The sequence below is a fragment of the Diabrotica virgifera genome, chromosome 3 (assembly GCF_917563875.1).
Source record: "Diabrotica virgifera virgifera chromosome 3, PGI_DIABVI_V3a".
NCBI lineage: Eukaryota > Metazoa > Arthropoda > Insecta > Coleoptera > Chrysomelidae > Diabrotica > Diabrotica virgifera.
This window is the reverse complement of record NC_065445.1, coordinates 80,145,467-80,159,002: the sequence shown is the minus strand read 5'-3', so window position 1 is coordinate 80,159,002 and position 13,536 is coordinate 80,145,467. Positions and strand designations below refer to the sequence as shown.

At 33.7% G+C, this 13,536-nt stretch overlaps 1 long non-coding RNA gene across 1 annotated transcript; it reads left to right on the top strand.

Annotated features, from left to right (window-relative positions):
* The first annotated feature begins 281 nt into the window (after positions 1 to 281).
* Positions 282 to 11,254, top strand: LOC126881176 (uncharacterized). Its single transcript, XR_007696737.1, has 2 exons — positions 282 to 2,418; positions 8,711 to 11,254. It is a non-coding gene; the product is annotated as an uncharacterized LOC126881176 (long non-coding RNA).
* Positions 11,255 to 13,536: the final 2,282 nt, after the last annotated feature.

Genomic DNA, 13,536 nt, shown 5'->3' with positions numbered 1-13,536 from the left:
TAACTTAATTTTTACATAAGTGATGAACATTTATAAAATCTCAAAATTTATGACTTTTGCAATTTTCTAAGCAACAAATAAGGATAGACATATTCAGCGAACGCCATATTGAAGTTTTTTATATGATTTATGGGTTTTTATTCTCAAAGTTTAGAATGCTTCACTTTTTAGTAATAGACGACAAAAGCGAAAATTTACCGTTTTTTGATCTTCATTTGTTTATAACTATGTATATCATCAAAATCGGCTGCAAGAAATATATAGGTTATTAATATAGATGTCCATACTACTCAAAAAATTTGGTTTCGGCCTGGAGGGGGATGTGTCACGAGAAAAATCTTATTTCTCTGGACTTTAATTATGCTTTCAATTAGGCATTATTTGGTGCCCACACACTTCTCTATAATGTATTAATCTTAAGTTTCATCCTTTTCTATCAGCTCAATAATACATCCTAGCATTCTCATTTTTGCAAGATGCATTAGTTGTTCTTTTTTTAATTATAGTCTATCTTATGGAGAACTTATAGATCGGTCCGTTCACTTTCATTTAAGTTTTTCCATAAAAAAGTACACCAAAATATGCATAGGTATGTTTCATCAAACTTGCTGTAACTCTATAACACGCATTTACATATTTATCCCCATTTCATTATATTGCTGATCATTAATACTGTCTAAAACTGTTACTTGTTAAAATAATAGTGTAAAAAATGACTTAAAAATGTTGTTGACGCCGAGCATCGAACTCCAGATTATAATGCCAGTATCTTGGACACTGAGCTAAGGCAGCCACTCTGGTAAGGATATCTCTAATGTTTAGGAAAGTTCTTGTGGCCTGGTGGTAGAATTCTCTGGTCCTCTTCGTGGCCATCTCCCTTACTAGTGTGTATTGGAGCCTTCTCTGCCATGCCATGGTGATCCCTCTATTTTTATGTAACACGCCGTCTCTATTATGAGCTTCTTATAGTTGGTTGCTGTCGAGGAATTCCATACTTTTACTGCAGATAAGATCGCCGCTCTAACGTATGACATGGTTAGGTTTGGTATAACTCGATCTTCTTGAACTGTAAGATACAGCTAAATATGTTCCTATTATATCAATCTTTTCCGGTTGATGCCTTAATTTTAATTGATTCTGTGTTTCTATTAAAGTTGAAATTCCTATCAAGATGGATTCGTAAGTATTTGTTCACATCTTCTTCGTGGATTTGAACCTGGAAAGTTTACATATTTCAGCAAAAGCTTTGCTGTCGTTTTGATAGCGCAGGAGCACAATTCGTCAAACCTTCCGTGGTTGAAACGGTACCAAGAGGGTTATAACGTTATTTCAGCATCCCTGCTTCGTCAGATACTCAAGCTGATACAAATTCACACCACACACAGAACGGCTAACGAATGTCTCCTGATTATTTCATAGTTTCTGGTTATAGTACCAAGGAGCCATCTACTTTGATGGTAATAAACGAAACACGATTTGATAATATCGTTTTCTGTCCTTTGCGCTATACGAAAGTTGCAAAAGTTTAGAGATTGAAAAGCTTTACTATGGCTTTGATGATTTGAACAAGCACAGAATATTATATAGCTCAGGAGCAATATTCGTCAAACCTTATGAGTTTGAATTGGCATCAATAGAGTGTTATAATTCTACTAACATTAACGAATATGAACGTTAATTAACTTTGTATGATAACCACTGGAAGTGGGAAATAACCAGGAGATATTCGTTGACCATTTTATGTCTGGATTTGTATCAGCCCAAGTGGCTGACGAAGCAGGGATTACAAAAATAACGTTGTAACACTCTATTGATACTGAATTGTTTGACGAATTTATTGTACTTCTGCGCAATATAATTTGGCTTTTAAAATCTGTAGTATTTGTGATTTGACTGTCTTCTACTGAGTTAGGTCTGTTGCGCGATTAATTTTCTGTATGATTCTGAGTACAGTGGAACCTCGATAACTCGGATTAATCGGGACCGCGACCGATCCGGGTTATCGAAAATCCGAGATAGCCGGAGAATATGGTAAAAATTAATAAAATACGGTATACTTACAGATAAACTCCGTTAGAATTGAAATAACATGAAATATATTTATAAATATGCACAGTACCTGCCTACTCATTAAAATTACTAAAAAAAAACACCAAACCCAAACGTAAGCAAGTGGAAGCGAACAATACAAGACACACAATACTAAAGACCATTGTTTATAAAAGAATTTTTTAAATAGTCTTTCCTAAACAATGCTAAGACAGTTTGAAATAAAAAGGAATATATACTACAGACAGGTGGCTGTTGTTTCTGCGGCGTGTGCTATGAGTCATTTTTATTATCGTATAGTTCAAATTACACACATAAGTACACATTATCTCTCAAATATTATATTACATACATTTTTATTGTTGAAAGGTTTGTCTGATAATTAACTATTTTGATTGGAAATAAGCCACAATTAAATTGAAAAATACAAAATATTGAAAATCAAAATGTTTATCTGATGAAAATCGGTCCGGGTTAGCCGGACTTCCGGGTTATCGGGGGCCGACTTATCGGGGTTCCACTGTACTTTAAATATGAGCTGAGATGAATATTGCTTTAGAGATTATTCAAAATACTGTTGGAAAGTTGTCGTGTTACAATTTTAGTCATATCTCTTAGAATTTATTGCACCAGATAAGTGGATTAGATTGCATTTTGTGATTTACTTCTTAGAAATTGAAATTATTGTTATTGCTAACAAGCAAATAGCTATATTCCATATTTTCGGATGTCAAGCTTCTTTTCATTAATATCACAAGACAATGGTCAATATTTGACATGATTTTTTTTACTATTTTTTTAATTTTGTACTTAGTCTTTATTCAAACTTTACTGTTAATATGAAATTGTTAATGAAGTTAAAACTGAAAATAATTAACGACCATTATTTATAGTTTCATCACATCTGACATTTTAACTTTAACGTTAAAAATTATGGAAAACATGTTAATGTATTGAATTGTTGTTTTAATAAAATTATTTTTTACATACTGTTGCTTTATTCGTTTATTAAAAAGTACCATTAAATTTTTTCTTAACTGCAACCAATTTTGTGTCGCAAATTCCTCGGCAGAATGCGGTAGGATGTGGTTACCCATATTAAAAGATAAAATCAATAGAAAGAAAATACTATGATTAGTAAGTCAATGACATATCGAAATCGAGGATACATTATTATTTATATTTTAAACTAACATACACATAAAATCAAAGTTTGGTGTTAATTTTGAGGGTAAACTGAATGTAAAACCAAATACTTACCATGTCGGGATAATATCATAAACTTTTTTTTCCTGTTTTTCCTCGCGATTTACTACGGAATCACTTTCATGAGAATTTTACTGTCATCATTGCATGTGGTTGTTTTTTTATGTGGATATTTTTTAACCAGACTTCTGTACCGTTAAGTAGTGTAATACTCGTAGTAGGGGAGGAACGTATGCTAAATTTGCAGTTACTCGAGCATTATGGGTCCTATTGGGTTGTGAAGAGTAGGTCCTAAAACCAAAAAAGTTAAGTTTTCCATAAAGTGGGACACTTTCCATTTTTTAATTTAATTTTCCATTTCCAATAATTCAAAAAAAATCTCGAATAAAAGTTGCTTATTTTTACGTAAAGAATCCAAATATGCAATAAAAATTAGGGGGTCCTATTTAAGATTTTAAAGTAACCTCCGTGGGGGTCTTGTTTGGTGCCATTCGATAGATTTTTCAAAAATATTAAATACGTTTTGCAGTTCTTCGATGTGATGGTTATTTCGCGAAATATCGCGGGGTTCGTATATAAAATTTTAAATTTACCCCCACCCTTTTACGTGGGGGGTCGTGTTTAGTATCATTCGATAGATTTTTGAAAAATATTGAGCACGTATTTTTTAGTTTTTCGATCTGACGTTCATTTCGAGAAATATTCGATTTTTTGTGAAAGTTTGTGACTCATATATTTCCTTGCGTCAAATTATGCTCAAATCGTCAGATTTTTGAAATCTACTACTTTTGCATGTACTTAACTTACCTTAATCTGACGATTTCGAGTTTTTCTAAGGATAGATTTTTTTTCGGACCCCCTTAACGAACTCCCCTGTATTAAGAGCCAATATATGGTAGTGTGGTAGAGGTATATTTACAGGGTACAAGGTTTCTCTCCATGTGATAATCTGACGCGTTCGAGTAACTGCAAAAATCCCCGCTTGGGCTCCCCTACCATAACGTGTAATATAAACTATACATTAATAAAAATAGTGTCTTTTGAAAATTAACTATCGCAATGGGCTTTGCTTCCTTTCAAACTATTTAATGTTGTATCACATATTCTTCTAAATAGATATAACAAAAAACGATAGAAACATATACTAATAAAAATATTTTTTAGGGTATCATCGTTTCTCTAACCGGCTAAATAGAATGGCTGGTCCCTTTTTTGACGTAGGCACACAAACTGTCGATTTTAGAGAAAAAGAAAAAAAATTATTTATTAAAACAAAGAAAAAGAAAGTGGGACGAAATTTACGGGAGTTAAAAAATCTCACTATTGATTTAGTAAATCAGCCACTGTTACCAATGTCTTCGAAAAGATCAAAGATTGTTAATACTAGAAATGCTTGTAGCTCTGAAGATAGAAAAATGTTAAATCCTTTAAATAGATCTGTTAAAAAAGAATGTAAAAACAAATCTGAGATTGGCGCCTCTAAAAATCAAAGCCAACAACGTAGAACTTCAGCTCATTCTTCAATAGATGGAGATAAACAACCAAGCACTAGAAAACGTATTAGATTCAACAGTTGTAGAAGATGCGATAAATTTGCAATAAGGGGGAAAACACTATGTCAAAAATGCGTTAATTTAGATAGACAACGACGCCCTCAAAAACTAAGAAAGCCTTTAAAGTCTAGCAGAGTTTCGCTAAGGATCAACCCACATGATGTGCCTGTAAGAAGATCTTTTGATAAATCTTCTAGACTTTACCAATATGGCGCGAGGTGTAAAGTTTGCATATTGTTAAGAGAAATGAAGAAACCTGCATGTGAGAATTGTCAGAAAAATCCAAGGATGGTTATTAAGAAAGAATGTAGTACAAATAGAAACAAAGATACCAAAAAAATAACAGAAAATCTTCCAGTCTTAAGGAAACAAAAGGATGCTGAAGATTGTCAAACCAGTGTTCTGAATAAAGCGGTTTCTAAAGTTAATAAAGATGAGGACTCTGAATCCGACAAAGAAGACAAACCACTTACACATGCTTCTAGCGATAGTGATAGTAGCGAAAAAGAAGAAGAAATGAAAGAAGACAAACCAGTTAAAGATGCTTCTGGCGATAGTGATAGTAGCGAAGAAGAGGAAGAAATGCAATACGTTTCGTTGAAAGACATTATGAGCGGCATAAATATCTAATTCCAAATCTTTATGAAATATTTTACGTCTATAATTCGTTGGATTCTTTTAGTTATTTTTATTTAAATCTTATAGTCGGAGAGATAGAAGCGGATTTTGCTCGTGATAAGTAATATGGACAAACTATACGGGAATATGTTGAATTAGTCGTGTACAGGACTCGGGGGACGAGGGTAGTTATAAGGGGTCAAAGAGTGCAACAAAATTTTGGAATAAGTAGGTCAGAACGTAACTAAACATAATCTCAAGGGGTGGATGCAGGGGTGAATATAAAAATTATAAGGGGTTTTTTGTGACGTTTGTGATCGAGATAGTGCACCAAAATTTGGAAATAAATAGATCATGGCATAACTAAAAAAAATCTTCAGGGACGGAACGGTACGTGGGGGACAAAGAAGTGGTTGGTAGGGGTGAATATAAAAATTATTTTGCGGACATACTCCCCATGACGAGCATCACCCAAAAATTTTGCGTATTCACCCTTGTCCGCCCCTGGAGATTTTACTTAGTTACGTCATGATCAACTTATTCCCAAATTTTGGTGCACTATCTCGATCACGAACGTTACCAAAAACCCCTTATAATTTTTATATTCACCCCTGTCTCCACCCCTTTGTCCGCCACGTCGCGTTCCGCCCCTGGAGATTTTGCTTAGTTACGTCATAACCTCCTATTTATTCCCAAATTTTGGTGCACTATCCGCGACTAAACTATCCTGCATAAAAACCGCGACTTTGACCCCTTATAACTACCCTCGTCCACCGCTCAGGTGTCCTTCCAGGCAAAGTAAAATCTCCAGGGGTGGAACGCTACGTGGGGGACAAAGGGGTGGTTGGTAGGGGTGAATATAAAAATTATTTTGCGGACATACTCCCCATGTCGAGCATCACCCAAAAATTTTGCGTATTCACCCTTGTCCGCCCCTGGAGATTTTACTTAGTTACGTCATGATCAACTTATTCCCAAATTTTGGTGCACTATCTCTATCATGAACGTCGCAAAAAATAATAAATACCGCGACTTTTACCCCTTATAACTACCCTCGTCCCCAGTCAGGTGTCCGTCCTTATGGGAAAGTAATGTACACGACTAACTCAACATTCTTCTTATTCTGGTTCCTATCCGTTTCGGATGTTGAAACTCATATTGGCAATCATAACCTTGCTTGCATGAGATTCTCCTTCGACCGGGTCCCCGTTTACCTTTGACTTTACAATATGGACTGCAGCAGGAAGTAACGGTGCTGATTTCTCATAACGTGTCCCAGATACTGCAGTTTTATGCTTTTGATGGTAAACTCAACATATCCCCGTATAGTTTGTCCATATTACTTATCACGAGCAAAATCCACTTCCAGCTCTTAGACTATTATTCGCAAAGTTAATATCTGATATTGAATACTTTTATAATTTCTGATTCTACATATTACGTATAGGGTGAACGGAATGTCCCATTACATTAATGAACTGTTTTTGTTATACTACAGAGGGAAAATATCTGTGGCAAAAAGTTTATCTAATGTCATCCCCTCTTTGTGAACACACACACACACACACAGAGGGAAAAAATAATACCACAACTTAATTATTTATTTATCCAAAACATCGGTATGCATACCTCCATTATCGCAACCCAACACTTGGTACGACGCCCTATTCGTATGATCATCCAGCTCATACCCGGAGTAACTGATGTAAAAGCGCCTCATTCGAAACATATCTGTAAAATGTCCTCATTCGAACCATGACTGCGTTTTCTAACCTCTTCTCTTGAATGAAACACCACAGTGTATTTTCCGGCGTTGTCAAATCTGGACTTCTTGGAGGCCAAGGATTTGGTACAGGACATTTTGGAGAACCTCGTCCAATCCATCAGTTCAGGAAGGTATCATTCACGCGGTTGCGGATAGTGAGAGCAAAATGGGGTGGAGCACCATCTTGTTAAAAATATAGTGTCAGCGGTTCCCTGCACTCTCAATTATTATTGCGGTTCATGCGCCAACACGTTAACAAACATTGGCGCGTGTTGAACCATTATTATTATAACTGTAAAGAGACTTTCCGGCCACCCTTTACAATAGCCATATCTATTAGTATGCGTGACCCGTCAAAATAGCCCGGTCAAAACAGCCCCGTCAAAAAAGCCCCGTCAAAATAGCCCCAACACAAAATAGCCTCGACAAAATAGCCCGCAAACAAAATAGCCCCGACAAAATAGATCGCACACAAAATAGCCCCAGTCAAAACAGCCCCGGCTAAAATGGCCCCGGCTAAAACAGCCTCTTATAAACAATTACATAATTATTTATACAAGGTGTCCAAAAACTTTTTTTTAATTTAAATTATTTGACAAAAAGGAAGAATGTATTTAATTTATTTAATTTGAAATGCATTTTACTGTTGCCCGAAAACAGAAAAAAATGTTTATATCATAAATTAACATTGATTTTCGCTTAACTTAAGTAAATGTTCAAACTTCCAAGAAGCAGGAAAGACAGGACTGGAGTTCTCTGAAAAGACAATTTTTATTTAATGTGGTTAAGATAATCATCTGAATAGAGGATAATTACCATTTCCGAAAAAATGTATTTTTAAGGAATTATTTTATGATAAATTCTAAAGGGTGCTTTTTTTCGGGGCTATTTTGTCGGGGCTATTTTGTCGGCGGGCTATTATTCCGCGGCTATTTTGTCTGCAGGCTATTTTGTCGCAGCTATTTTGTGTGCGGGATATTATGTCGGGGCTATTTTGTCGGAGCTTTTTTGACGGGGCTATTTTGACGGGGTACCATTAGTATGTACAGTGGAACCTCGATAACTCGGATTAATCGGGACCGCGGCCGATCCGGGTTATCGAAAATCCGAGATAGCCGGAGAATATGGTAAAAATTAATAAAATATGGTATACTTACAGCTAAACTCCGTTAGAATTGAAATAACATGAAATATATTTATAAATATGCACAGTACCTACTCATCAAAGTTACTAAAAAAACACCAAACACAAACGTAAGCAATACAAGACACACAATACAGTCAGAACGATGTAATGTTATTTAAGAACAGTGAAAACTAAAGATAAAAGAATTTTTTAAATAGTCTTTCCTAAACAATGCTAAGACAGTTTGAAATAAAAAGGAATAGGTACTACAGACAGGTGCCTGTTGTTTCTGCGGCGTGTGCTATGAGTCATTTTTAATATCGTATAGTTCAAATTACACACATACACATTATCTCTCAAATATTATATTACATACTTTTTTATTGTTGAAAGGTTTGTCTGATAATTAACTACTTTGATGGGAAATAAGCCACAATTAAATTGAAAAATAATTTTATTAACGTTTCGCGACGCCCAAATCGGGTCGTTGTCAAAATACAAAATATTGAAAATCAAAATGTTTATCTGATGAAAATCGGTCCGGGTTAGCCGGACTTCCGGGTTATCGGGGCCGACTTATCGGGGTTCCACTGTACTTATCATTTTGGTTTCAATTCGCTCATTTTTTTTTGAGGGAAAAAATTATTATAGTTTTATATAGTCACAGTTTATTAAAATACTGAAATATATTTTGTTGATATCCTATATAGGTAGTTCTATTTTTATTTAGATATAAATCTTATTTTTAAAATAGTAGTAGATAATAACACAGATAAAAACAAATACCAAACGTTAAATATGAACGATATAGGTCTTTTGACGTTCACGAACTTTAAGTGAAACCATAGTTGTCTTTTTATCTTCTCTTTTACTCTTGACTCATTCTGCATTTGCTAGATACTCGCTGTTACCCATGTATTTAACGTTTGTGTGATTATTATTCTTTTCAGATTTTTATTCTTCATTATTAATTTCTATACAATTGATACTAACAATGGATTGTTATATACACTGCGCGTCACAGAAAACGGGCACCCCAAAGAATGGGTCATTTTTGATGACCCGTATCTCCTAAACCTGTTGTCCGACTTAAGTAATTTTTTTAATAACTTATAGCTTTATTCTTTGAGAATATCGCTGTAGCAATATTGTTGATAAACAGGTAAATTTTCATTGTATACTGGGTGTACGAATCAAACTGTGTTTTTTTCTCAAAGTTTACAACACCCTGTAGAATATTCTAGCATTTAGAAAATATTGAAATTAAAACCCAACTATAGCCTCAGGTCTTCTTAACATTTTGTTTTTTGACTCATCCGCTTATGTTGGTCAATACAACAGTTAGGTACTTTAACAACTAGCTCTGTTCTTCATCAGTACAGGCTGTTTCTAAATAAGTGCGACAAACCTCAATGGGTAATTCTGCATTAAAAAATAATGACAGTTTGCTCTATAATTGTATGTCTGCAAATGCTTCGTTTTCGAGATACGGGATGTTGAATTTTATCTTACAAACTGACGATTTATTTATTGCTTTAAAACCGGTTGAGATATGCTAATGAAATTTGGTGGTTTTTAAGACGTAGTTATTGTACATTTTTTGACATACAATTAAGAATTTTATATTCACCATTGGCGTGCATACAGGTGATATGATCGGTCATATTACCCGTATGCGCGCCAATGGTAAATATTAAATTCTTAATTACATGTCAAAATATGCACAATAACTTGCTCTTAAAACCTACCAACTTTCATTTGCATATCTCAACCGGTTTTAGGGCAATAAATAAATCGTCAGTTTGTAAGAAAAAATTCAACCACCCTATCTTGGAAACGAAGCATTTGTGGACATATGATTATAGAGCAAACTGTCATTATTTTTTAATGCAGTATTACCCCTTAAGATTTGTCGCACTTATTTAGAAACACCCTGTACTGATGAAGAACATGGCTAGCTGTTAAAGTATCTAACTTTTGTATTATCCAACATAAGCGAATGAATCAAAAAACAAAATGTTAAGAAAACCTGAGGATATAGTTGGGTTTTAATTTCAGTATTTTATAAATGCTAGAATATTCCACAGGGTGTTGCAAACTTTGAGAAAAAAACAGTTTGATTCGTACACCCGGTATACAATGAAAATTTACCGGTTTAGAAACAATATTATTACAGCGATATTCTTAAAAAATAATGCTATAAGTTATTAAACAAATTACTTATATCGGACAACAGGTTTAGGAGATACGAGTCATCAAAAATGACCCATTTTTTGGGGTGCCCGTTTTCTGTGACGCCCAGTGTATAAACATTCTTGTTTGGTTTTAAATAGTGTCTTTTTTATGCAGTTCCATATATTTAATATTCTTTTTGAAAAGGCTTCCCATTTATTGTTAGTTTTGTTTGTTAAAATATTTTGCTGATATGTCATTGCTGTCAATGTTCACTGTCACTGTCAGATGTTACTTCGCCTTGATTTTTCAATTTCGTACTCTTAACACTCGTAAGTCGTCTTTCAGTAAGTCCTGGTCCTGAAATCGTGCTCTGGGCCTATACCATAGAAATAGACTATAGCGTACCATACATCTTTATTTACCCGTTTCCGTCAAAGTTTCCCAATTTTGTATATTTGGTATTTGTTTTCTATATTTTGCGTTTGGTGTAATTGCTAAGTATAGATATAAGTTACTGTTAAGGCCTTCACATAAAAAACTAATCATCTACCCTTTTATCTACCCTATTTAGTTATCTAATGTTAATCACTAACCTCTGATCTGTATTTTGCTGCTTTTGCTTTTTTGCTATTAATTAACAAAAGTACAAAATATTGTTTACCAAATTAATTTAGTTATTGGTTAAGTTTTAATGTTTTTTTAATATTGTAATGTTATTTTAAGATTTCATTTGTAATGATTGGGAATAAAACGTAGAAAATATCTGTTTATTGTTCCTTTGCATTACCTTATTCTTTAATTTTATCGATATAAAAAATATTAAATATTTTAAACAATAAAAGTTATTTGCAGATCTGAGTTTATTAGGGATGAACTAGAAATTATACAATGTAGCTATGTAGAATGTAGAATATAATACACAGAGCGCTGCCAAATTATCAAACAAACTCAGTATTTTGTAAACAAAACAAAACAGATTGTTCAATGTTTACTCGGAACATTTATTAAAAATGCACTTGAGAGAGTCATATGGAATAAAAATCAACGGGAAACTACTTAATGTAATTAGATACGCAGTCGATACACTAATTCTGTCAGATAGAAGTAGGAGAAGAAATGGGCATTAAGAGGCTGCAGTAGAGCTTCATAAAAACGGAAAACGCGTTCCAAGATTGCGGCTTTAATTTTGAATATTTTGTCGAGATATTTGGCACACATATTCGTAATATAGTAAAGAATGGCGGTACAGAGCCCAATTTGAGAAATATGTTAGTATGTGGCAATTACTCTATAATTAAATACAATATTAAAAAAAACGAGCCTGTACCGCCATTAAGAAGAACAAAAAAATACACTTTCTTCAAATTAACTTTTTTATCCCATGCTTAGATTTTGTGTCACATTGGAACTACTAAAATTTTTTATCTCTAACAAGAAATTGAACATATTATAACTAATAACTGATTAGGCAACATACAGAAATAGTCACTGTCAGTTTTAACACACCTGCGTCAGATTTCTAAGTGTAATAGCCATGTAACAGCACGATTCTCTTATCTGTTCTGTTATCTGTAATGATATCTGTTCACAGCAGTAGTGTATTATTTTAAGAATTCGTTAGTGTTGATCCATAGGGAAGTAGTATTTTAATTTATTATATTTTTGTGAGTTAATTGTGAGTTTTTCTTATAGGTAAGTATATTTTACGTAAAAATGTTTCGAATTCTAATGCGAGTATATAAAGTTTTAGGAGGATTTTTTAGTCTAGAAATATCATCAATAATTTAAAATTTAAATAAAAAAACAAAATACACGCTTTTAATAACATTTGCACCTATTTTGGTTTATTTTTATAAATATTTATTTACTTATAATAAAACTGTTTTCTATTATGAGTATAACGTCACAATAGTCAAGTTATGTCAAATAATTCCGACGCACTGTGGCCAAAGTTTCTCAGAACTTTCAAAAAAGGTTATATTGATGACGCGCTACTGTTGGATCTTAAAATAAACTCAAACAAACCCAAATATTAATTTGTTAGTCGTCACAAAATGGCACATTTGGGACCATCTAGAGCCGGCGTCCAGACATCGAAATAAAACGCAGAATAGCTACGACTAAAACTACTTTCATGAAAATAAAGTCATTTCTTTGCAATAATCATCTCAATTTAGAACTAAAACAAATATTGGTTAAGTGCTAGTTTGGTCTGTACTTTTGTATGGTGCAGAAGTGTGGACGGTAAAAGTATCGACCATGAACAAAATGAAGCATTACAAAAGTTCGTTTTATAGAGGGATGCTGAAGATATCTTGGACAGCAAGAAAATCTAATGAGGAACTAAATGAAAACCGCTAAAGTTTGTTACACACCGAAAAATTCCTTATTTGGTACATGGGACATATAGTGAGGAAAAATCGATGTAGAATACTACAACTAATCCTTAAATGGGAAATAGAAAGCCCTAGAAGTGTAGGAAGAAATAAAGTTTCTTGGTTAAGAAGCAATCGTCAATGAACTCAGATAAATGCAAGACAAATATTCTATGTTGCAGAAGAATGAGATGCCTTCGCAGTGGTGATCACATTGTCTGATAATTCTGTTATGGTACGTGAAGAAGAAGAAGAAGTAACACTAATAATTTAAATCATTTTATTAACGACTAACACATATTATTAAGAGATATAATAGGTTATAAACTAATAATTTTACTAGTGTAGTGGTAATCTTGAATTACCAAGTCTTGAGCACGTCGTATTTCGACTTTGTCAGGCACGCGTAATGGTATAATTCATTGGTACACTCACTGGTATATTTGTACCAATTTTTAGCTCTAAAGACACGTATCCATTACGTTGGTACTCCGTGCTCCGTGTAACTGCTCCAATGGATACGGCATGCTCTCCTCTACATATAAACCGGCACCAATTATAATCGATCAATGGAAATCAAGGAACATCAATATTGCTCACATGATAAAGTTAACCGAAGTTAACATTTTATAATTCAGAATAAAATAATAAATATTTATTTATTTCTAA